At 44.8% G+C, this 22,241-nt stretch overlaps 3 pseudogenes; 2 read left to right on the top strand and 1 right to left on the bottom strand.

Annotated features, from left to right (window-relative positions):
• The first annotated feature begins 585 nt into the window (after positions 1–585).
• Positions 586–3,346, top strand: LOC147302976 (uncharacterized; annotated as a pseudogene).
• Positions 3,347–4,859: 1,513 nt separating this feature from the next.
• On the bottom strand, positions 4,860–7,756 carry LOC147302975 (uncharacterized; annotated as a pseudogene).
• An 8,202-nt stretch (positions 7,757–15,958) lies between these two features.
• Positions 15,959–19,805, top strand: LOC147302974 (GTPase IMAP family member 7-like; annotated as a pseudogene).
• The last annotated feature ends 2,436 nt before the right edge of the window (positions 19,806–22,241 follow it).

Raw genomic sequence — 22,241 nt, 5'->3', positions numbered from 1 at the left:
TGTGAACATCACAGCACATGCCGACAGAGAGAGAAACAGCTGATCAGCGACCAGCTGAACATCCAGGCCGTGAGGGACAGGAAGTATACTGCTCTGTCCTTCACACTTCTCTGTTACAGCTTTGAGGTTCAGCTGGTCGCTGATCAGCTGTTGGACTCTTTGGTTGTATCCCAGAGGGGCACGTAAGCCCTCATGCCAGGTCAAGGCAGAGTCCATGTGAGGGGTGTTTTTTTTTTTTTTTTTTCTTAAAATACCTGGAGTTTGACATCTGTGTTTTAAAGGATTGTTAACACGCCCCCATTCTAAAAGGCCCAGGCTCTTCCAGCAGCCACTAGGCCCAGGATCCTCCTGCTCCACCAGGCCCAGGATCCTCCAGCAGCCACCAGGCCCAGGCTCTTCCAGCAGCCACCAGGCCCAGGCTCTTCCAGCAGCCACCAGGCCCAGGCTCTTCCAGCAGCCACCAGGCCCAGGATCCTCCTGCTCCACCAGGCCCAGGATCCTCCAGCAGCCACCAGGCCCAGGCTCTTCCAGCAGCCACTAGGCCCAGGATCCTCCTGCTCCACCAGGCCCAGGATCCTCCAGCAGCCACCAGGCCCAGGCTCTTCCAGCAGCCACTAGGCCCAGGATCCTCCTGCTCCACCAGGCCCAGGAGCGTTAAGATGCCGCCTAAGAGGAGCAACGTTAATGAGGAGGAACTGGAGGACATAAAGAAATCCCTAAACTTTATGTCTGAAGAAATAACAACAATTTCAAAACAACAAAAACTGATACTCAATTTAATGGATGATATTAAAGAACTAAGAAGGCAGAGCGAGGAAAAGGACAAGAAGATTGCTATGCTGGAAGGACGGGTGTCAGATCTGGAACAATATTCAAGAGTAAATGATGTGATAGTGACAGGACTGGAAACCAAGCATCAGACATACGCACGGGTAGCAGCAGCAGAGAGAGGGGAGCCACCCGAGCAAGAGCTACGCTCTTTGGAAGAGCAGGTAATGGCCTTCTTTAAAAGCAAAGGTATAGAAATGGACAGTAAAAATATTGAGGGATGCCATCCTCTTCCGAGAAAAAAATCAAATACCTGCCATTATCATTCGTTTTGTTAATAGAAAACAGAAAAAAGAACTGCTCAAGCAAGGAAGAAAGCTAAAAGGTACAAATGTTTATTTAAATGAACACCTAATCAAGAAAAATGCAGACATTGCAAGACAAGCAAGAATATTAAGAAAACAGAAGAAAATACAGTCAACTTGGACGTCAGACTGTAAAATATTCTTTAAGTTAAATGGAACACCAGAGCAGGCTAAGGTTCTAGTCATCAAAGAGATGACTGAACTAGAAAAATATAACTGATAAATGCAAAGCAGTGCTAAATATGATGTGACCGTCCAAGTGCACAACCAACGCAGATGTCTGACAATTTTCAACTAACAACTCATATAGATATTGAAAATAAGACATTGATGTATGACAGCAACATAGATCCTGATTGTAATTTCTTTAACAATAAGACAAATGAATGCAATTATTATACAAATGAGCAACTTAAAAAGGAATTCAAGGTAGAACAGGGTATAACAATGGTTCACTTTAATAGTCGAAGCTTATATGCAAACTTTCAATCCATCAAAGACTACATAACACAGTTTGAACAGCCATTCAATGTGATAGCCATATCGGAGACCTGGATAACTCCTGGAAAAGAAGAAGACTTTAAAATAAATGGATATGAATTCCTTCATGTAGACAGGATCAACAAGAAAGGAGGTGGGGTGGCACTTTACATTGATAAAAACCTAAAGTACAAAAGAATGGGAAGAATGACAACTGTTATTGATGGAGTGATGGAATGTTTATCAGTGGAAATAAGTATAGAAAAAAGGAAAAACCTAATTGTCAGTTGTATATATAGAACACCAGGATCTAAGATTGAGATATTTAAGGATAATATGGAAGACTTATTTACAAATATAAATCAGAAAAGAATGTTTATTTGTGGGGACTTTAATATTGACTTATTGAATCCAAATCATAATAAGAGTACAGAAGAATTTATTGATTCCATGTACAGCATCGGTTTATTTCCACTGATAACAAGACCGACCAGAATAACATCTCATTGTGCAACTCTATTAGATAATATATTTACAAATATAATAGAAGGAAAGATAAAAAGTGGGCTGTTAATCAATGATATAAGTGACCATTTACCAGTCTTTGCATCGTATAATTGCCATTATAAAGTGAACAACGATGGACATAAGATTATTTACAAAAGAATAAGAACAGAGAAGACCTTAAATTGTCTTAGAAATGAACTTTTAAAGCAAGATTGGAATATTGTGTATGAACAAACAGAAGTTAATAAAGCTTACGAAGGATTTTTAAGAACATTTAACACATTACTTGATAAAAACTGCCCAGTAATTGAAATCAATAGGAAACACAACTATGCAGGAAGACCATGGATGACAAAAGGACTACAAAATGCCAGCAAAAAAAAAAAGAATACCCTATATCGAGAATTCATAAAAAAGAGAACAATAGAAACTGAAATGAAGTATAAAACTTACAAAAATAAATTAACTAATATAATGAGATCCTGTAAAAGAGAGTATTACATTAAAAGGTTAGAACACAATAAAGATAACACAAGAGATATATGGAATGTATTAAACAGAATAATCAAAAATGAATCAAGGAATAATGATTACCCTGGGTACTTTATAGAAGGGACAAGAAGTATTAATAACATGGAGGAGATAGTAAATGGCTTTAATGAATTCTTCGTAAACATAGGGCCAAAACTGGCAGAAGAAATAAAGGTTGATGGAATAGAAAGGGACACTGGTGAAAATATTGAAAGGAATAGTAGCTCAATGTTTTTAAGAGCAGTGGAAGAGAAAGAGATTTATGACATGGTTAGAGGACTTAAGAACAAAACCAGTACAGACTGGAATGATATTGATATGGTAACGGTAAAGACAGTTATTGATGGTATCGTAAAACCATTAAAATATATATTCAACTTGTCGTTTCAAAAAGGAGTTTTTCCACAAAAAATGAAAGTTGCTAAAGTTATTCCCATTTACAAAACCGGTGAAAGACATCATTTTACAAACTATAGACCAGTGTCAATACTCTCCCAGTTCTCTAAGATACTGGAAAAACTCTTCATAAAAAGATTTGACAGTTTTGTGGAAAAATATGAATTAATGACAGATAGTCAGTATGGGTTCAGAAGCAACAGATCAACAGCTTTGGCACTGATAGATTTAATGGAAAAGATAACGGAATGTATGGATAATAAGAGGTATGCGCTCGGAGTTTTCTTAGATCTAAAGAAGGCGTTCGATACTGTTAATCATGAAATTCTATTAAAAAAAACTGGAAAAGTACGGGTTTAGGGGAGTGGTTTTGGAATGGTTAAAAAGCTATGTAGGGAATAGGCAACAATATGTACAAATAAATGAATATAAATCTAATTTGATGGATATAGCTTGTGGAGTACCTCAAGGTTCAGTACTGGGTCCAAAAATGTTTATTATGTACTTAAATGATATCTGCAGAGTATCGGAGATTTTAAAGTTTGTAATATTTGCAGATGACACAAATATACTGTGTTCAGGTGTGGAGTTGCCACAGGTTTTGGAAATGATCACACAGGAATTAACGATATTAAAGAAGTGGTTTGATATAAATAAATTATCATTGAATCTCGATAAAACCAAATTTATGTTGTTTGGAAACCAAAAGAAAAACATCGAAGTAGAAATATGTGTTGACAATGTATATTTAGAAAGAGTAAATGAAATAAAATTTCTTGGGGTGATCATTGACCACAAGCTCTGTTGGAAGCCACACATTACTTATGTTCGGGGGAAATTGGCACGGGGCATTGCCGTCCTGGGGAAAGCAAAGCATATGTTGGATCAGAAAGCACTGCACATTTTATACTGTGCTTTACTACTGCCATATATGAGCTACTGTGTAGAGGTCTGGGGAAACACATACAAAAGTAACACACAAACAATAACTATAATACAGAAAAGGGCCATTAGATTAATAAATAATGTAGGGTACAGGGACCATACAAATGCACTCTTTGTCAAAATGCAAGCTATTAAATTCCAAGACTTGGTGAAGCTTAAAACAGCGCAAATAATGTATAAAGTCAGAAATAAATTGCTTCCCAAAGAAATCTGTAAATTGTTCATAGAAAGAGAAGGTGGGTATAACTTAAGAGGGAAGTGGAATTTAAAAATACAAAGTGCTAGAACAACTTTAAGAACTATGTCAATCTCAATTGCAGGAGTTAAATTATGGAACAGTCTAACAGAAGAAATAAAAGACAGTCAAAACATAAAACAGTTTAAAGTAAAATATAAAAACCTAATTTTAAATAAGTATAAGAATGAAGAAAACGGGGTTAACCCAGGACGGTAATGTAGCTGGTAATGGTGTTGTGGTTCTTTTTTTTTGTTTTGTTTTGTTGTTTTTCCATAACTTGTGTATCTGCAAATATACACATTCTGTATTTTTCATATGAAAGAAACTATACTGTGGTGGGGCTTGCTAATTTCTTGTTTTTGATTTATGTATGTTATGTTTTGTTTTACTTCATATGTTTATATGTTTCATATGTTGTTTGTTTAATTTAAGACAAAAAAAAAAAATTAAATGAATGAGAGGTAAAACTTGAGGGGGTAGGGACAAATAAGTAAATACTTCAGCCTACTCCTTTTCAAACAAATAATGGAATGATATTTTGTAATGATTGTGAAGGCACATGTTTGAAATGTTTGAAATAAAAATGAACTGAACTGAACTGAACCTGTATTTACAGTGGAACCTGTGAACAACATAACTGAGATCACACTTCTTCAAGATCAACTACAACAGAAATCAAATTCACACTTGTCTTAAAGTGGATACAAAAGAAACAAAAATGTCCTACTCTGTTAGTTCTAAGCATAAAGTCAAAAAAAAAGAAAAAAGGACATGATTAGAAAAGGAAATCAACTTGTATGCCTATGCATCCCTGAGAAGGTCTCTTCGCTTTCTCCCAAAGCCCTTGTACGACCTTGCAGGTAGTCTTGCTGCTTTGCATTGTCCAACATACTCCTTGTATGCCACGCCAGTGGAGATTGTTGGATCAAGGTTGATAAATCCCTTTTCCTGCTGTGTCCAGTGTCTGCTGGTTTGAGCGGGCATGTACACAGCTCTCATCTGCAATAGGACAGGTTCCTCATCCTCTTCTAGTACAGGCGCATCCTCTTCCTCCATCACCAGGGGGAGATCTGGAGGCAACTTTTTCTCCGTATGGGGTTTTGGGTTCCCCATTCGATAAAGGATATCGTAGTGGAGCTTATAGAGAGTGAAGCCGAAAACTTTTTCACAGACTGATGTTAAAAGTATCTTGTACTTTTGGAGCTCTGCCTGTGTCATCTTCAGCTCCAGGAGTTGGTCCTTCAGTTTCTCATAGGACACAAAATCCTTATTCATGATAAGTCCCACTGAGCTGACCAGCACCAAGACCTTGTTCCGCATGTGCTTTTCAATCTTCCCCGGAATCCTCTTCATCACTTGGGGCAGCCATTGCATTCCATGCTCTCTGTACCTTTCAAGGGTCCTGGCGTAGCACAGTCCATGGCCACATCCCCTACTATGGCCATGGCTTGGGACTCGATGGAAGGCTCCCTGCCGTCATTATGCATCTCTACATAATCCATCAAGTTCCAAGAAGCCCTCCTTGTTCCCTTTATATCACGGTACTTAATGTCCGGGAACCACCTGATCTTCAGCTCAAGGAATCCTGCTCTCAGGCATTCTTGTACATTCTTGCCTTGCCTTTCAACAAGCTTCCTCGCCCGGGCAAAGGTGAATGGGGTCGGGAAGGAGTCTCTGGTGGCCAGGTTCTCCGTCAGTGCAGCCAGATTAATGTGTCCCTTGAGATTCTCTGGGCATTTTTCCCCTTGCAACTCTGAGATGAAGATGGCGTCATTCCTCCTGAAGAGGTCTTTCAGCAGCAGCTTTACAAGTTCAGGTCCCAGCACGGAAGACTTGCACTTGAGAGTCAATGTGAGAGCAAATAGCCTCTCGATTCTTTTCATCTGGAGTGTGTCCCTTATCCAGTGTGCCAGAGGTGGTGGGCAGTCCTCAATAGCTGCACCAGTTGCTGCACCCAGGCCCATGAAGCCCCTCATGTTGGTTGCACTGAACTCATGCAGCGAGCTGGTCCCCAGTGCTGCCGAGTACTGTCTGTCCATTTTGTACAAGGGGTGCCCGTATAATGCCTCCTCCAGCGCAAGCTCCAGCTTGAATGCCTTCCACACTGGGAGAAAGCCGCCTTTGCCTATGTGCTTCTCCCCGAGTTGCCGGAGCTGGTCAGCCATATACTTTAGACAGCGAGACAGTATCTCATTCACGCTTGGCTGTTCCCGTTTAAAGGGGACAACGAGGGGGAAGTCCATCAGGCACTTATGCAATTTCCTCAAGTTGAAGAATGAGCATGAAAAAACGTCTGTAAAGTCTGCCAGTTCCTTCCCTTCCATCCCCTTCACGATCTCTATTCTCTGGTTATAATTACCTTCCTGGCCAAGTCCATCATGTGGATGTAGTAGTCCTCAGCTCTGGTGGTCACCGCCTGTGACGTAATTTGGGTGGCCGAGGCCACCAGTGACGATCAAGCCGCTAATGGGGTGCCGGAATGTGGACATATAATGAGTGTGTGGGCTGTCCACATAAACTTGCCAGAAGGTGACATTAGGCCGAGTGACAATCTCTGCCAAAGCTGGCAAGATGTCCGGTGGGTGCTGGTCGAGTTCTGTCTGCACGTTAACACACTCATGCATGGACATGCACGTGAAGAGCCTAGCTCTGGGTCTAAACATCCTTTCCAGTCCTGCTCTTGACCAGAAAAGTGTGGTGTGAGGGTCCAGTAGTATTAAGTTGCAGGCCACGTACAGAGAACACCGCACAACATCATCAGGGTTAGCTATTTCCCTCAAATGAAAGGGGTTCCTTGTCTTTTGTCAAAATTTGTAGACAAAGAACCGGACTTCCAATGTTGGATGCTCCGGCAACATCCTCTTCGCTTCATCAAGTTTGGAGAGCATGAACGTTCGATCCTGCTCAATACGTTCATGCTCCCTTTGTTTTGAATGATGGTCTTCTGCAGCGTGGGTCTGGTCAGGTCTTCCAGTGGAAGGTCTTTGAGCAACTCAACAAATTTTGTTAAGATGCCATTAACAAGGTCCACCGTGTGCCTTGGTAAATAGTCAGGCATTTTACAGACTCTGTCCACCACCACAAGGGACTTGGGAATTACTATAGCTTCTAACTTGAATCCCCCGTCCAGGTAGGCAAAATCAAAGCCTCTTACCTTTCGCAGCACTTTTAAGCCCTCCACAGACACCTTACTAAGGTCAAAGTGTTTCTTTATGGTGTGCCAGGAGTTTTTCAACTGGTGCATTTTGAAGGGTGCCATGTTCAACCTAGAAAAGGGTATATGCAGGCCTTTCAAGTTTTTTTTAGTTCAACCACCACTCCGTCATAATCAAATTTACTCTGAACAAGTCTCGTGGGATCCTCAACTGTCGTTGCCTGCAATGGAATGAAAATGTTGGGGTCCAGGAGGAAATCCTCAACGCTTTTAGATCTGGCGAAAGCATCCGCCAAACCCTTCATATTTTCAACACCAACGTCCTCCATGGCTGTTGTGTTCTGGAAAGAACAGAAAGTATAATCAGGTAAGTTAAAAAAGAAAAAAAAGAAAAAAAAGTGAAACAATGTAATTAAAAAACTGTTAAACCAGGAAAGGCAAAAACAGTGTAATCATGTAAGTAAAACACATTAAAATCAAGTAAGTAAGAACAGGAAATAGCAATTTGCAACAGTTAAGAATATGCAAAAATATTACCTGTACTGTAAATACAGTCTTTAAAGAGAGCAGATAAAAAGGTTGTGTGTCTTAGTTAACCAAGACGCTGTGGTCAAAAATCCAGAGACACTGCTACTCTGAGTTTCACGGCCAGAATGACTGAGCTGAGCACTGATCCCCTTATATAGGGTCTGTTTGGTAAGTGTAAGAAATCACTTTTGAAAAACTTCCCGGTCAAAAGTTGCCGCCATAGAAAATGAATTGGTATCCGACTGAATGGGTCGTTCAGTGAATGGGCTACTGAACGACACCCACTGAACGACACTCACTAAATAAGCCACTGAACAACCCATTGAATGAACCTGTGAACAATACAGGGAGTGCAGAATTATTAGGCAAATGAGTATTTTGTCCACATCATCCTCTTCATGCATGTTGTCTTACTCCAAGCTGTATAGGCTCGAAAGCCTACTACCAATTAAGCATATTAGGTGATGTGCATCTCTGTAATGAGAAGGGGTGTGGTCTAATGACATCAACACCCTATATCAGGTGTGCATAATTATTAGGCAACGTCCTTTCCTTTGGCAAAATGGGTCAAAAGGAGGACTTGACAGGCTCAGAAAAGTCAAAAATAGTGAGATATCTTGCAGAGGGATGCAGCAGTCTCAAAATTGCAATGCTTCTGAAGCGTGATCATCAAATAATCAAGCGTTTCATTCAAAATAGTCAACAGGGTCGCAAGAAGCGTGTGGAAGAACCAAGGCGCAAAATAACTGCCCATGAACTGAGAAAAGTCAAGCGTGCAGCTGCCAAGATGCCACTTGCCACCAGTTTGGCCATATTTCAGAGCTGCAACATCACTGGAGTGCCCAAAAGCACAAGGTGTGCAATACTCAGAGACATGGCCAAGGTAAGAAAGGCTGAAAGACGACCACCACTGAAGAAGACACAAGCTGAAACGTCAAGACTGGGCCAAGAAATATCTCAAGACTGATTTTTCTAAGGTTTTATGGACTGATGAAATGAGAGTGAGTCTTGATGGGCCAGATGGATGGGCCCGTGGCTGGATTGGTAAAGGGCAGAGAGCTCCAGTCCGACTCAGACGCCAGCAAGGTGGGGGTGGAGTACTGGTTTGGGCTGGTATCATCAAAGATGAGCTTGTGGGGCCTTTTCGGGTTGAGGATGGAGTCAAGCTCAACTCCCAGTCCTACTGCCAGTTTCTGGAAGACACCTTCTTCAAGCAGTGGTACAGGAAGAAGTCTGCATCCTTCAAGAAAAACATGATTTCCATGCAGGACAATGCTCCATCACACGCGTCCAAGTACTCCACAGCGTGGCTGGCAAGAAAGGGTATAAAAGAAGAAAAACTAATGACATGGCCTCCTTGTTCACCTGATCTGAACCCCGTTGAGAACCTGTGGTCCATCAAATGTGAGATTTACAAGGAGGGAAAACAGTACACCTCTCTGAACAGTGTCTGGGAGGCTGTGGTTGCTGCTGCACGCAATGTTGATGGTGAACAGATCAAAACACTGACAGAATCCATGGATGGCAGGCTTTTGAGTGTCCTTGCAAAGAAAGGTGGCTATATTGGTCGCTGATTTGTTTTTGTTTTGTTTTTGAATGTCAGAAATGTATATTTGTGAATGTGGAGATGTTATATTGGTTTCACTGGTAAAAATAAATAATTGAAATGGGTATATATTTGTTTTTTGTTAAGTTGCCTAATAATTATGCACAGTAATAGTCACCTGCACACACAGATATCCCCCTAAAATAGCTAAAACTAAAAACTACCAAAAACATTCAGCTTTGATATTAATGAGTTTTTTGGGCTCATTGAGAACATGGTTGTTGTTCAATAATAACATTATTCCTCAAAAATACAACTTATTAACAATATTCAACATTCGGACACCACGGCGCCAGCTGCAGGCCCAAGGCTGGAGCCCACCAAAACAACTCCCTGATAACGACTGTGTGATGACTATTCTTCCCGTCCCATGAAGGCCACCTGGGTTGGCTGGCAGACTGTTTACTTAGCCTGATAGAGCGAAGGACACTGTCTCCGCTGAACTCTGGACACGCACACACATACACTGATAAGCACACACTCATCCCCCCTCCCTTCCAAACGCCTTCGATGCTTGTTTCCTGAAGGGGCAGCACGGCGGGTCTGTGTGCCGCGCTGGAATGGTAGCGCTGTGCAGGGTGGCTGCTGTGTTCGCTTCGGATTACTCCTTAACCCCCACCCACCCCTGTGGCTTGTCATGTCTTCACAATGTTGTGCTGTGGACATTTATGTGCTTCTTGTGCAGAGGAGTTTTTTTTGTTTCCTGTTCTCATGCTGTCCTACCATGGAAGCATAGCATGAGTAGGGGTCTCTTTTTTTCCTCTTGTACTTTCCCCAGTGTAGTGTACATTTCAATGTTTTTTTTTCTGATTCTACCAATCTCTGACCTGTATCCCCATGTAATGTTTGTGCTATATGTGTAAGGTCGGGGGGGGTCCTATTTCACTGCAGGGCAACCTGCATGTGACGAATAAAGCTTTGATTGATTGATTGATTGACTTGCCAAATAATTGTGCACTCCCTGTAATTGTTACAATAATTTTACTTTTTTTTAAAATTTTAACAGGTTCAAGTCAGTGGTGAGCAGCTATAATGCGGAATACTACAACTAGGGTTGCCAACCGTCCCTTAAAAAACGGAATCGTCCCGTATTTAGAAACAAAAGCACACGTCCCGTATTGAGCTAATAAGGGACGCACTTTGTCCCGTAATACAGTGAGAATCAAAAGTAGTCTATAACTTTTAATGGAATTAACGCTTTGTTTGAAAACATAATTCCCAGCCCCTCTCCTGCTTTGTGACCAATGAGCTGTCAGCACACTTATGACAATTCGAGTATGACAACTCAGATTACTGCTCATCTCATTGGTCGAGGAAAGGTCGCTTACAGAGAAAATACCGGAAGACAACAGATGACCACAACAAGAAGCATGGCCAACAGGGGAACAAACGCCGACACTGCGGTGCAAGTCTCGGACGACAGTACACCTAAAGCTGGGCAGACACTGTGCGATTTTTTCAGTCGCGTTATTCAGCTCCTGTTCAAACTGCACGATTGACTCGCAGGGGTTAGAAGTTCGTAGGTCACGATGCAGGTCTCACACTATACGGCCCGATGCTCTGATGCGACCTGAGTGCTCACACTGTGCCTCCATAAAATGAAGGTTATAACAGAAAATCTGTCGCTCGCTCTCTCTGCCTTTCACTCACACAGACACACCACCACCATCAACTTTGCTAAATTGCTAATGAAAAACATTGATCAGGCAGCTGTGATTGAGCAGCAGTGTAAATCCAACTATTTTCACGGTTGTTGTGGTCGTGATAATTTTGTGATGCCACATCGAAAAGGCTCGGATGAGCTTTCCAAAGTTCTACAAGTTGTGCCTCCATCAATCGTGTCCAGATCACACGCTGCACTGCTGTGCTGCTCCGTCTTTTTCACCGACGTTTACGTGTTTGCGCGTGAGCAGTGTGAGCGGCTGCGGTGACACCCTCACGAGCGATTGATGATCGGGAGCTGGTCGTGAGGTGGTAATCGCTTCTCGTTACCCCACGTATACTACACGACACACGATGAAGGCCAAAATCGGGCCGATCACCAAATCGGTCGCACGAATCAAAAATCGGCTCATATTGGGCCAAAATGTTTGTTCCCTCTCCTCCTTGAATCGCTACCTTATCGTGGTGGAGGGGTTTGTGTGTCCCAGGGATCCCAGGGGCTATGTTGTCTGGGGGCTTTTGCCCCCTGGTAGGGTCTCCCATGGCAAACTGGTCCTGGGTGAGGGACCAGACAAAGAGCGATTCAGAAGACCCCCATGAAAAGAATATCGAGGGAACAGTTTACCCTGCCCGGGATAGGGTTACCGGGGCCCCGCCCTGGAGCCAGGCCCGGGGAGGGTGCCCGAGGGCGAGCGTCTGGTGGCCGGGCCTTAGTCCATGGGGCCCGGCCGGGCACAGCCCGAAGAGGAGACATGGGCCCATCCTCCCGCAGGCCCACCACCCGCAGGAGGCGCCATAGGGGTCGGGTGCATTGTGAGCCGGGTGGCGGCCAGGAGCGGAGGCCCTGGCGGACCGACCCCCGGCTGCCAAGACTGGCAATAGGGACATGGAATGTCACCTCTCTGGTGGGGAAGGAGCCTGAGTTGGTGCGTGAGGTTGAGAGGTACCGGCTAGATATAGTTGGGCTCACCTCTACGCATTGTCTGGGCTCTGGAACCAGTCTCCTGGAGAGGGGCTGGACTCTGTCTCAGTCTGGAGTTGCCCCTGGTGAGAGGCGGCGGGCTGGGGTGGGTATTCTTATATCCCCTCGGCTTGCTGCCGGTACGTTGGGGTTTTTCCCGGTGGACGAGAGGGCTTGTTCCCTGCGCCTTAGGGTCGGGGAACGGGTCCTGACTGTCATCTGCGCTTATGCGCCGAGTGGCAGTTCGGAGTACCCAGCCTTCTTAGAGTCCCTGGGGGGGGTGCTGGAAGGTGCTCCACCTGGAGACTCTGTTGTCCTGCTGGGAGACTTCAATGCTCACGTGGGTAACGACAGCGAGACCTGGAGGGGCGTGATTGGGAGGAACGGCCTCCCTGATCTGAACCCGAGCGGTGCTTTGTTATTGGACTTCTGTGCTAATCACAGTTTGGCCATAACGAACACCCTGTTCGAACATAAGAGTGTCCATAAGTGCACGTGGCACCAGGATGCTCTAGGCCGTAGGTCGATGATCGATTTTGTAATCGTATCACCAGACCTGCGACCATATGTTCTGGACACTCGGGTAAAGAGAGGGGCTGAGCTGTCAACTGATCACCACCTGGTGGTGAGTTGGATCAGGTGGCGGGGGAGGACGCTGGACAGACCTGGTGCACCTAAACGCGTAGTGAGGGTGTGCTGGGAACGTCTAGCAGAGGCCCCAGTCCGCGAGATCTTCAACGCACACCTCCGGCAGAGCTTCAACAGCATTCCGAGGGAGACTGGGGACATTGAGTCCGAATGGACCATGTTCAGCGTCTCCATTGCCGAAGCTGCTGCATTGAGCTGCGGCCGCAAGGTGGTTGGTGCCTGCCGTGGTGGTAATCCCCGAACCAAATGGTGGACACCAGAGGTGAAGGGAGCCACCAGGCTGAAGAAGGAGGCCTATCGGGCTTGGTTAGCCTGTGGGACTCCGGAGGCAGCCGACAGGTATCGACAGGCCAAGCGGAATGCGGCTCGGGCAGTGGCTGAAGCAAAAACTCGGGTGTGGGAGGAGTTCGGAGAGGCCATGGAAAAAGACTTTCGGACTGCCTCGAAGAGATTCTGGCAAACCGTCAGGCGTCTCAGGAGGGGAAAGCGGTGCTCTACCTGCACTGTGTATAGTGCTGGCGGAGCGCTGTTGACGTCGACTGAGAAAATTGTCGGGCGGTGGAAGGAATACTTCGAGGACCTCCTTAATCCCACTGACACGTCTTCCGGGGAGGAAGCAGAGTCTGGGGATGAGGGGTGTGACCCACCAATTTCCGGGGGCGAGGTCACTGAGGCAGTTAAACAACTCCTTGGTGGCAGAGCCCCTGGTGTCGATGAGGTCCGCCCCGAGTTCCTGAAGGCTCTGGACGTTGTAGGGCTGTCTTGGTTGACACGTCTCTGCAATGTTGCGTGGAGATCAGGGGCAGTACCTGTGGACTGGCAGACCGGGGTGGTGGTCCCCATCTTCAAGAAGGGGGACCGGAGGGTGTGTTCCAACTACAGGGGGATCACACTCCTCAGCCTCCCCGGGAAAGTCTATGCCAGGGTGCTGGAGAGGAGGGTTCGTCCGCTAGTCGAACCTCGGATACAGGAGGAACAATGCGGTTTTCGTCCTGGTCGCGGAACACTGGACCAGCTCTTTGTCCTCTCGAGGATACTTGAGGGTGCATGGGAGTTTGCCCAACCAGTCTACATGTGTTTTGTGGACCTGGAGAAGGCATTCGACCGTGTCCCTCGGGGCGTCCTGTGGGAGGTGTTGCGCGAGTATGGGGTGTCTGGCCCATTGCTACGGGCCATTCAATCCCTATACAACCGTTGCAAGAGCTTGGTTCGCATTGCCGGCAATAAGTCGGACTCGTTCCCGGTGGGTGATGGGCTCCGCCAGGGCTGCCCTTTGTCTCCGGTTCTGTTCATAATTTTTATGGACAGGATTTCTAGGCGCAGCCAAGTGGCGGAGGGCTTTCGCTTTGGTGGCCTCAGAATCTCATCTCTGATTTTTGCGGATGATGTGGTTCTGTTGGCTTCATCGGGTGAGGGCCTCCAGCTCGCACTGGAGCGGTTCGCAGCCGAGTGTGACGCAGCGGGAATGAGGATCAGCACCTCCAAATCTGAGGCCATGGTTCTCAGCCGGAAAAGGGTGGAGTGCCCACTCCGGGTCGGGGATGAGTTCCTGCCCCAAGTGGAGGAGTTCAAGTATCTCGGGGTCTTGTTCGCGAGTGATGGGAGAAGGGAGCTGGAGATCGACAGACGGATTGGGGCTGCGGCTGCAGTAATGCGGACGCTGCACCGGTCAGTCGTGGTGAAGAGGGAGCTGAGTGTAAAAGCGAAGCTCTCAATTTACCGGTCGATCTACGTCCCTACCCTCACCTATGGCCACGAGCTGTGGGTAGTGACCGAAAGAACGAGATCGCGGATACAAGCGGCGGAAATGAGCTTCCTCCGAAGGGTGGCTGGCCTCTCCCTTAGAGATAGGGTGAGAAGTTCGGCCATCCGGGAGGGGCTTAGAGTAGAGCAGCTGCTGCTCCACATCGAAAGGAGCCAGCTGAGGTGGTTCGGGCATCTGGCAAGGATGCCCCCTGGGCGCCTCCTGGGCGAGGTGTTCCAGGCATGTCCCACCGGGAGGAGGCCCCGGGGCAGACCCAGGACACGCTGGAGAGATTATATCTCTCGGCTGGCCTGGGAACGCCTTGGTATTCCCCCGGACAAGCTGGAGGAGGTGGCTGGGGAGAGGGAGGTCTGGACCTCTTTGCTTAGGCTGCTACCCCCGCGACCCGACCTCGGATAAGCGGATGAAGATGGATGGATGGATGGATGTTTGTTCCCCTCAGAGAAAGAAAAAAAAAAAAAAAAGGCTGCAAAAGTACAGGGAGGAATGGGAAAAGGAAAACACCTGGCTGGAAAAGTGCACGATAACACCTATAAAGCGCACTGCACTGTGTGCCGGCGCACTTTTTCCATAGGCATGCTTCTAGTGGTGGGCACATGAAGAACATGAGGGGCGTGAAAGCTCGGGGAACCCTTAACCAATTTCTTGTCCACCAGGCCACGGCAGAAGCCGTTTTTAAACCCTCTGGTTAAGGTTAATATGGGCATGTGCAGTGAATATCATATGGGCTCAAAATGTGGTCATAAATATTTTGTACTTGTAAAAAAGATTTGTGTGTGGACTTAAAAAAAAAACAAACAAAAAAAAAAACAACCCTGCAAGTTACAAGTACGGATTTTGACCCTATTTTTCTTCCCTTCATCTGATTGGTCAATGTCATGTCAATCACAAATGTAACAATCCAATCAGAGAACAGATGGGTTTGGCTGTCGAGGGGCGCTTTTTTTGAACTTTTCATATTCTGTTGCACTGTTTTTACTTGAAGCTCTGCATTCCCAGTGATTGCATTTCCTTTTGTAAGCGTCTGTGGAACAAAAGTCTCTGCATCCGCATTAAGAATTTCAAGGCTGTTTCCCTTTGTTTTAAAATATGATTCCATTCCATTAGATTTCCGTGGAGCGACGCTCCGCATAGTGGATCCAGTTCTCAGCACGTTCACCTTTGCAACAGTTGCAGCTATATCTGCTTCAAGCTGAAGTTGTTCTTTCTTTCTCCTCAATTGTTCCTCTTGTTCTTCAAGAGAGTGTTTTTCTTTCAGCATATGTTGACGTGCAAGCAAGGCGGCCATTTCAGCTTCTGCCCTGAGATGTGCAGATGAAGTAGATGATACTCTTGAGCTGCCTTGATTTGACACACTGTCGGATGGCAACACGTCACCATTAACATCATTCTGAGGATTAAGAGATGATTGAGGTTCTTTTCCAGTGTGCTCTCGAACCTCCATTTCTCCTCCCAGGGAAGTTTCCTGTAACTGTGCTTTGTCAGGTGATGGCCTCCCCGAACATTTATCAGTTTCAGAAAGCCATATGTTAACATCCTCCATAAACCCTTTATTGTATTTAGCGATGCTTGAGAACCATGTATTTTGTTTATCTTTCTCATCAAATGAGATTAGAGAAAGTAAAGATTCATGCAATGCACTGGCATCCTTAAACAGGTGTGTTAACTCAACAAACTGTGATTTGACTCGTGAATGATTTTTATCATCTTTGCTCTTTAAGAGACATAATAACACTTTTCATTTTGTTTACATGCCTTTTCCAATCTGTTTGGATGGTTTCAATTTTGTTTGCAAGAGCTTTCTCAGTGAGGGAAATTAATCTTTTATCCTTTTCAGTTTTTCCAACAACAGATGCAGCCTGCGATCCACTCATTTTAAGCATTCAACATAAGCAGCATGCCAAAATCCAAAACAAAGGCAACAGCGATTCCTTCAAACTCAGTTGAACGCCTGCAGAGCCACGAGCCACGAGCCACAACACACACACACACACACACACACACACACACACACACCAAATCCAACAGCAAACGTAGCGGTGGGCGTGTCACAAAAACATCTTCGTATGGTCAGAATCCAAACTGCGTTCAAACAAACAACACGCAGCACAAAAACACAGTTTACATACCACCGTCGTCTTCTCCTTATCTGTCAGACTAGCCGCTTTTATGGGTGTAGTGGCGGCGGTGTGTGGGCTCGCGTCGGCGTTTATTCAGCGCTGATTGCGGGAGGCTCCATTGCCGTCGCACTTTTTGCTGACAAATATTGGCGACTGTCAAGCCTTTGAGTCGCCGAGCAGCTGAATAGGGGAATAATGTTGACGCGCCCGCTGTTTAAAACGTAAGTCAAAGTTCCAGGTTAAAACTCCTTTATTTGTTATCAAATCCTTAAAATCCGTAGAAAAACAGTGATCAAAAACATTCTAAGCTTGAGCGGTCAGCAAAAGTCGACTTCCCCCATCACCCACTCGTTCACAAAAATTCCCTCAGGACGTGAACAGGTGATATAGCAATCACCGACACCACGTGACCCAAAGCTACGCCTATCCACAACACTAGCTAAAGGTCCAGCTGCTGTATGTCAAAGGGGTCAAAGGGAGAGAAAAGAAAAAGAGCTAACTTCACCCAGAAAGATGTAAGAAAAGACAGGACAGGAGAGAAAGAAGAGAGGTTATATCTGTGGACTGTAGGAGATGCTATTTAAATAGGAAATGAGCCGTACACACACAGTCAGTTCACAAGGTTTAATGCTAATGCGCCAGTGCTTACACGTTATTTTAATTATTCTAATTATTAATTCATTTACATTTAAAATGATGATGCTTAGAGTCATTCACTGAACTCAGTCATTATACCAACTTTAAACAGTTTACAGTATACCTTTAGTGTAGGGAATGGAACTCAGCCAAGATAGCTGTGAAACATCAGGTTACATCTTGTTGAGTTTAATCCACAAAGAGTAACAGCATTTAACATTTGTATTCTCATGTACTGATATTACACTGAACAAAAATATAAACGCAACACCTTTGTTACTGCTCCCATTCCCCATGGCATGGACGTAGAGACCTAAAATTCATTCCAGATACACAATATAACCATCCCTCCCAAACAGTGGTCACAAATCAGTCCAAATGTGTGGTAGTGGGCACATCTGCTATATTGAGATAATCCATCCCACCTCACAGGTGTGCCACATCAGGATGCTGATCTGACACCATGAGTAGTGCACAGGTGTACCTCAGACTGCCCACAACAAAAGGCCACCCTGGAATGTGCAGTTTTTTGCGCTATTGGGGGTCTGGGGACCCAGAACCGGTCAGTATCTGGTGTGACCACCATTTGCCTCATGCAGTGCAACACATCGTCGCATGGAGTCTATCAGATTGTCAATTGTGGCCTGTGGAATGTTGGTCCACTCCACTTCAATGGCTGTGCGAGGTTGTTGGATATTCGTGGGAACTGGTACACGCTGTCGTATACGCCGGTCAAGCACATCCCGAACATGCTCAATGGGTGACATGTCCGGTGAGTATGCTGGCCATGCAAGAACTGGGACATTCTCAGCTGCCATCTGCCCTGAACAATGTGAACCATGATTCATCCGTGAAGCGCACACCTCTCCAACGTGCCAGACGCCATCGAATGTGAGCATTTGCCCACACAAGTCTGTTACGGCGACGAGCTGGAGTCAGGTCAAGACCCCGATGAGGACGACGGGCATGCAGTTGAGCGTCCCTGAGACGGTTTCTGACAGTTTGTGCAGAAATTGTTTGGTTGTGCAAACCAATTGTTCCAGCAGCTGTCTGGGTGGCTGGTCTCAGACGATCTTGGAGGTGAACCTGCTGGATGTGGAGGTCCTTGGCTGGTGTGGTTACACGAGGTCTGCGGTTGTGAGGCCGGTTGGATGTGCTGCCATATTCTCTGAAACGCCTGTGGAGACGGCTTATGGTTGAGAAATGAATATTCAATGCACGGGCGACAGATCTGGTTGACATTCCTGCTGTCAGCATGCCAATTGCACGCTCCCTCATTGCTTGTGGCATCTGTGGCATTTTGCTGTGAGACAAAACTGCACATTCCAGGGTGGCCTTTTGTTGTGGGCAGTCTGAGGTACACCTGTGCACTACTCATGATGTCAGATCAGCATCCTGATGTGGCACACCTGTGAGGTGGGATGGATTATCTCAATATAGCAGATGTGCCCACTACCACACATTTGGACTGATTTGTGACCACTGTTTGGGAGGGATGGTTATATTGTGTATCTGGAATGAATTTTAGGTCTCTACGTCCATCCCATGGGGAATGGGAGCAGTAACAAAGGTGTTGCGTTTATATTTTTGTTGAGTGTATATGCCAGTGCATCTCCTATGCTTCTCCAGGACCCCATATCTTCTTGGTGGTCATCAGACTGGGCAGATTCACTGAAGAGGAAAAACAGACGGTGCAAAGGATTCAAAAAATCTTTGGCCACGCAGCAGACAAATACAGCATGGTTCTCTTTACCCATGGGGACCAACTTGAAGGCACCACTATTGAAGAGTTCTTAGAAGGAAGCTCAGACCTTCAGGAACTCGTGGCCAGATGTAACGGTCAGTACCACATCTTCAACAATAAATTGAAGGAGCACTCTCAGGTTACTGAGCTGATCCAGAAGATCAGAGAGATAGTCCAGAAGAACAGAGGAAGCCACTACACCAACGAGATGTTCCAAAAGGCTAAGAGGGCGATTGAAGAGGACAAACAACGCATCCTGAAAGAGAAAGAAGAAGAAATACAGACAGAAAAAGTGAAAATGGAGAGAGAAATACGGGAAAGATATGAGAAAGAGATGCAGAAATACAAAAGACAACTCCAGGCTGAGAGAGAGAGGGAGAGGAAGGAGAGACAGGAGGAGAGGAAGAGGGAGAGAGAGGAGATGAATGAGGAGAGAAAGAGAGAGATGGATGAGAGAGAATGGGAGATGAAGAAGTTAAAGATGAAGTGTGAGAGAGAACTGGAGGAAGAAAGACGCAAGATTCAGGCCGGATATGAAAATGAAGCCAGAGATGAAGCTGAGGAGTTTAATCCATTATTTTTTCTGATAGTACCTGCTGAAACCGTACTTAATGTTGGCCATGCAGTGGTTGGAGGAGTTAAAAAATGAGGAACTGGTTTGGGGAAAATGTTAAACTTTCCCCAAACCAGTTCCAAACCACTGATTCATGCATTAATTGACTGTAAGCTTAGTCTTGATCTCTTCATATAGTAAAGTGTGACTGCCCCTCTGTATCATACTTTTTTTTGAGTTTCCCTGCATATCAAGACTTCCTAGCATGATGTCACAGATAGCAACAAGTTCAAAAGTCATAATATTTTGGGGATTATATGTGAGGTTCCTGTAAAATATGTCAAACTTCTTTCTGAAGTTTTGAAGCTTTTTCTTTTCATTTACAGCTCGCTGTTTTCACACAGCGGATCCTGTGGACATATTGAATTTCCTTCTTATGTTATCTTAGTGATTTATTAGTTGAAGTAGAGTCTTACTGTGGGCTTTTGGGACATTCAGTATTCAGTCATGGCAATATTATAGTTAGAGATATCTGTATATGTTTAACATTTTTACAAACACATTTATATTTTATGTGAAATAATTGGTGTATGTGTGGATGTGAGAGCATATTATTATTTTTGGTGACCGACTTTCAGCATGAGCAGGATGTACCCTCTCACTCTGTAACAGTGGTTAAACACATAGGCTCCAATAGATAGGCAGTTAAGAAACTGATCGTGGGAGCTCTTTGTAACTTATCTTGTTGGCAGTGATGGGTTTTTTTTGTTTGTTTGTGAGATTTACTTTTCTTCACTTTCTTGGTGAACGAATCCATCTTTGCTCCAACTTTTAACTTCCCCTTGACTGAGTTGTTTGCGTTGCCTTTTTCCTTCACATGTGTGACTCGCAGCCTGACAATAAACTTAGATTTGTGGACTTTGTGCCATGACCTCTAGAACTGGTCCTTCTTTTTTAACCTAGTTGTCGCCTTTAAAATAAGTTTGTGAGTCACTGTCATAATTCAACTGAGTGTTGTTCTTGCTTTCTCAGTGTTGCTGGTTAACCTTATAATTAAAAAAAATATATAATTCTGGAAAATACAAAAAAATAAATAAATAAAAAGAATTTATGTAAATGGAGTAATAAAGAAAATTATGGCTAAAAACTTTTTTCTGATTAACTTAGAAAAAAGAGGGTAAAAAGGAAACAGCAGCAACAATAAGTTTTGCCAACAGCTCACAGGCACACACAGATCAGCATGATCATTGTTGCTAATCATGTGACTAAGAAGTCAACACGTCTCCAATGAGGAAGGCCTATTATGTCTAATGTCATGTGTTTCATGTAGTTTTGGATTGCTTGTATCACTGCATGGCTATCTATTACCTACTCTATACAGTAAATTAGCAAAAATCTGCTGACATTAATTTGAAAATGAACACCTGCTCAACACAATTAGTAACTATTACGATGATACCACACAATGTGTGTAACTCTGTGTTGTTTTACAGTACTGTGAAAAAAATATTTGTTGCCTTCCTGGTTTGTAGTAAGGACTGATACAGTCTGACCATGTCTTACTGAACTGTGTCTCCAGCTACAATAGATATCAGCAGCGCCCTCTGCAGTTTGTGTGTCGAAGTGAAAAAGCTTACAGCACCTGGTATTTCCAGGAGGTTTCCCATCCAAGTATTAACCGGCCCCAATGCTGAACGTTGAAGTACTGATTCAAGTTCTTTACTCGAGCAAAAGTGAATAATTACAGGCTCTGAAATGTCCTCAAAGTACGAAAGTAAAAAGTAGACAGTTCTACTATCTATTTTTATGCACATGTAACTAGACCTTCTATATTAATATACTACAAAATTACACTCAACAAAAATATAAACGCAACACTTTTGTTTTTGCTCCCATTCCCCATGGCATGGACGTAGAGACCTAAAATTCATTCCAGATACACAATATAACCATCCCTCCCAAACAGTGGTCACAAATCAGTCCAAATGTGTGGTAGTGGGCACATCTGCTATATTGAGATAATCCATCCCACCTCACAGGTGTGCCACATCAGGATGCTGATCTGACATCATGAGTAGTGCACAGGTGTACCTCAGACTGCCCACAACAAAAGGCCACCCTGGAATGTGCAGTTTTGTCTCACAGCAAAATGCCACAGATGCCACAAGCAATGAGGGAGCGTGCAATTGGCATGCTGACAGCAGGAATGTCAACCAGATCTGTCGCCCGTGCATTGAATGTTCATTTCTCAACCATAAGCCGTCTCCACAGGCGTTTCAGAGAATATGGCAGCACATCCAACCGGCCTCACAACCGCAGACCTCGTGTAACCACACCAGCCCAGGACCTCCACATCCAGCAGGTTCACCTCCAAGATCGTCTGAGACCAGCCACCCAGACAGCTGCTGGAACAATTGGTTTGCACAACCAAACAGTTTCTGCACAAACTGTCAGAAACCGTCTCAGGGACGCTCAACTGCATGCCCGTCGTCCTCATCGGGGTCTTGACCTGACTCCAGCTCGTCGCCGTAACAGACTTGTGTGGGCAAATGCTCACATTCGATGGCGTCTGGCACGTTGGAGAGGTGTGCGCTTCACGGATGAATCATGGTTCACATTGTTCAGGGCAGATGG

Source organism: Aulonocara sp. 'chitande type north' Nkhata Bay, linkage group LG23 (genome assembly GCF_057382095.1).
Source record: "Aulonocara sp. 'chitande type north' Nkhata Bay isolate Kocher_YH1m ecotype deep benthic linkage group LG23, A_spYH_male_GT1.1, whole genome shotgun sequence".
NCBI classification, from domain to species: domain Eukaryota; kingdom Metazoa; phylum Chordata; class Actinopteri; order Cichliformes; family Cichlidae; genus Aulonocara; species Aulonocara sp. 'chitande type north' Nkhata Bay.
Note: the sequence above shows the minus strand (reverse complement) of the source record. Positions and strands in the feature narration are given on the sequence as shown.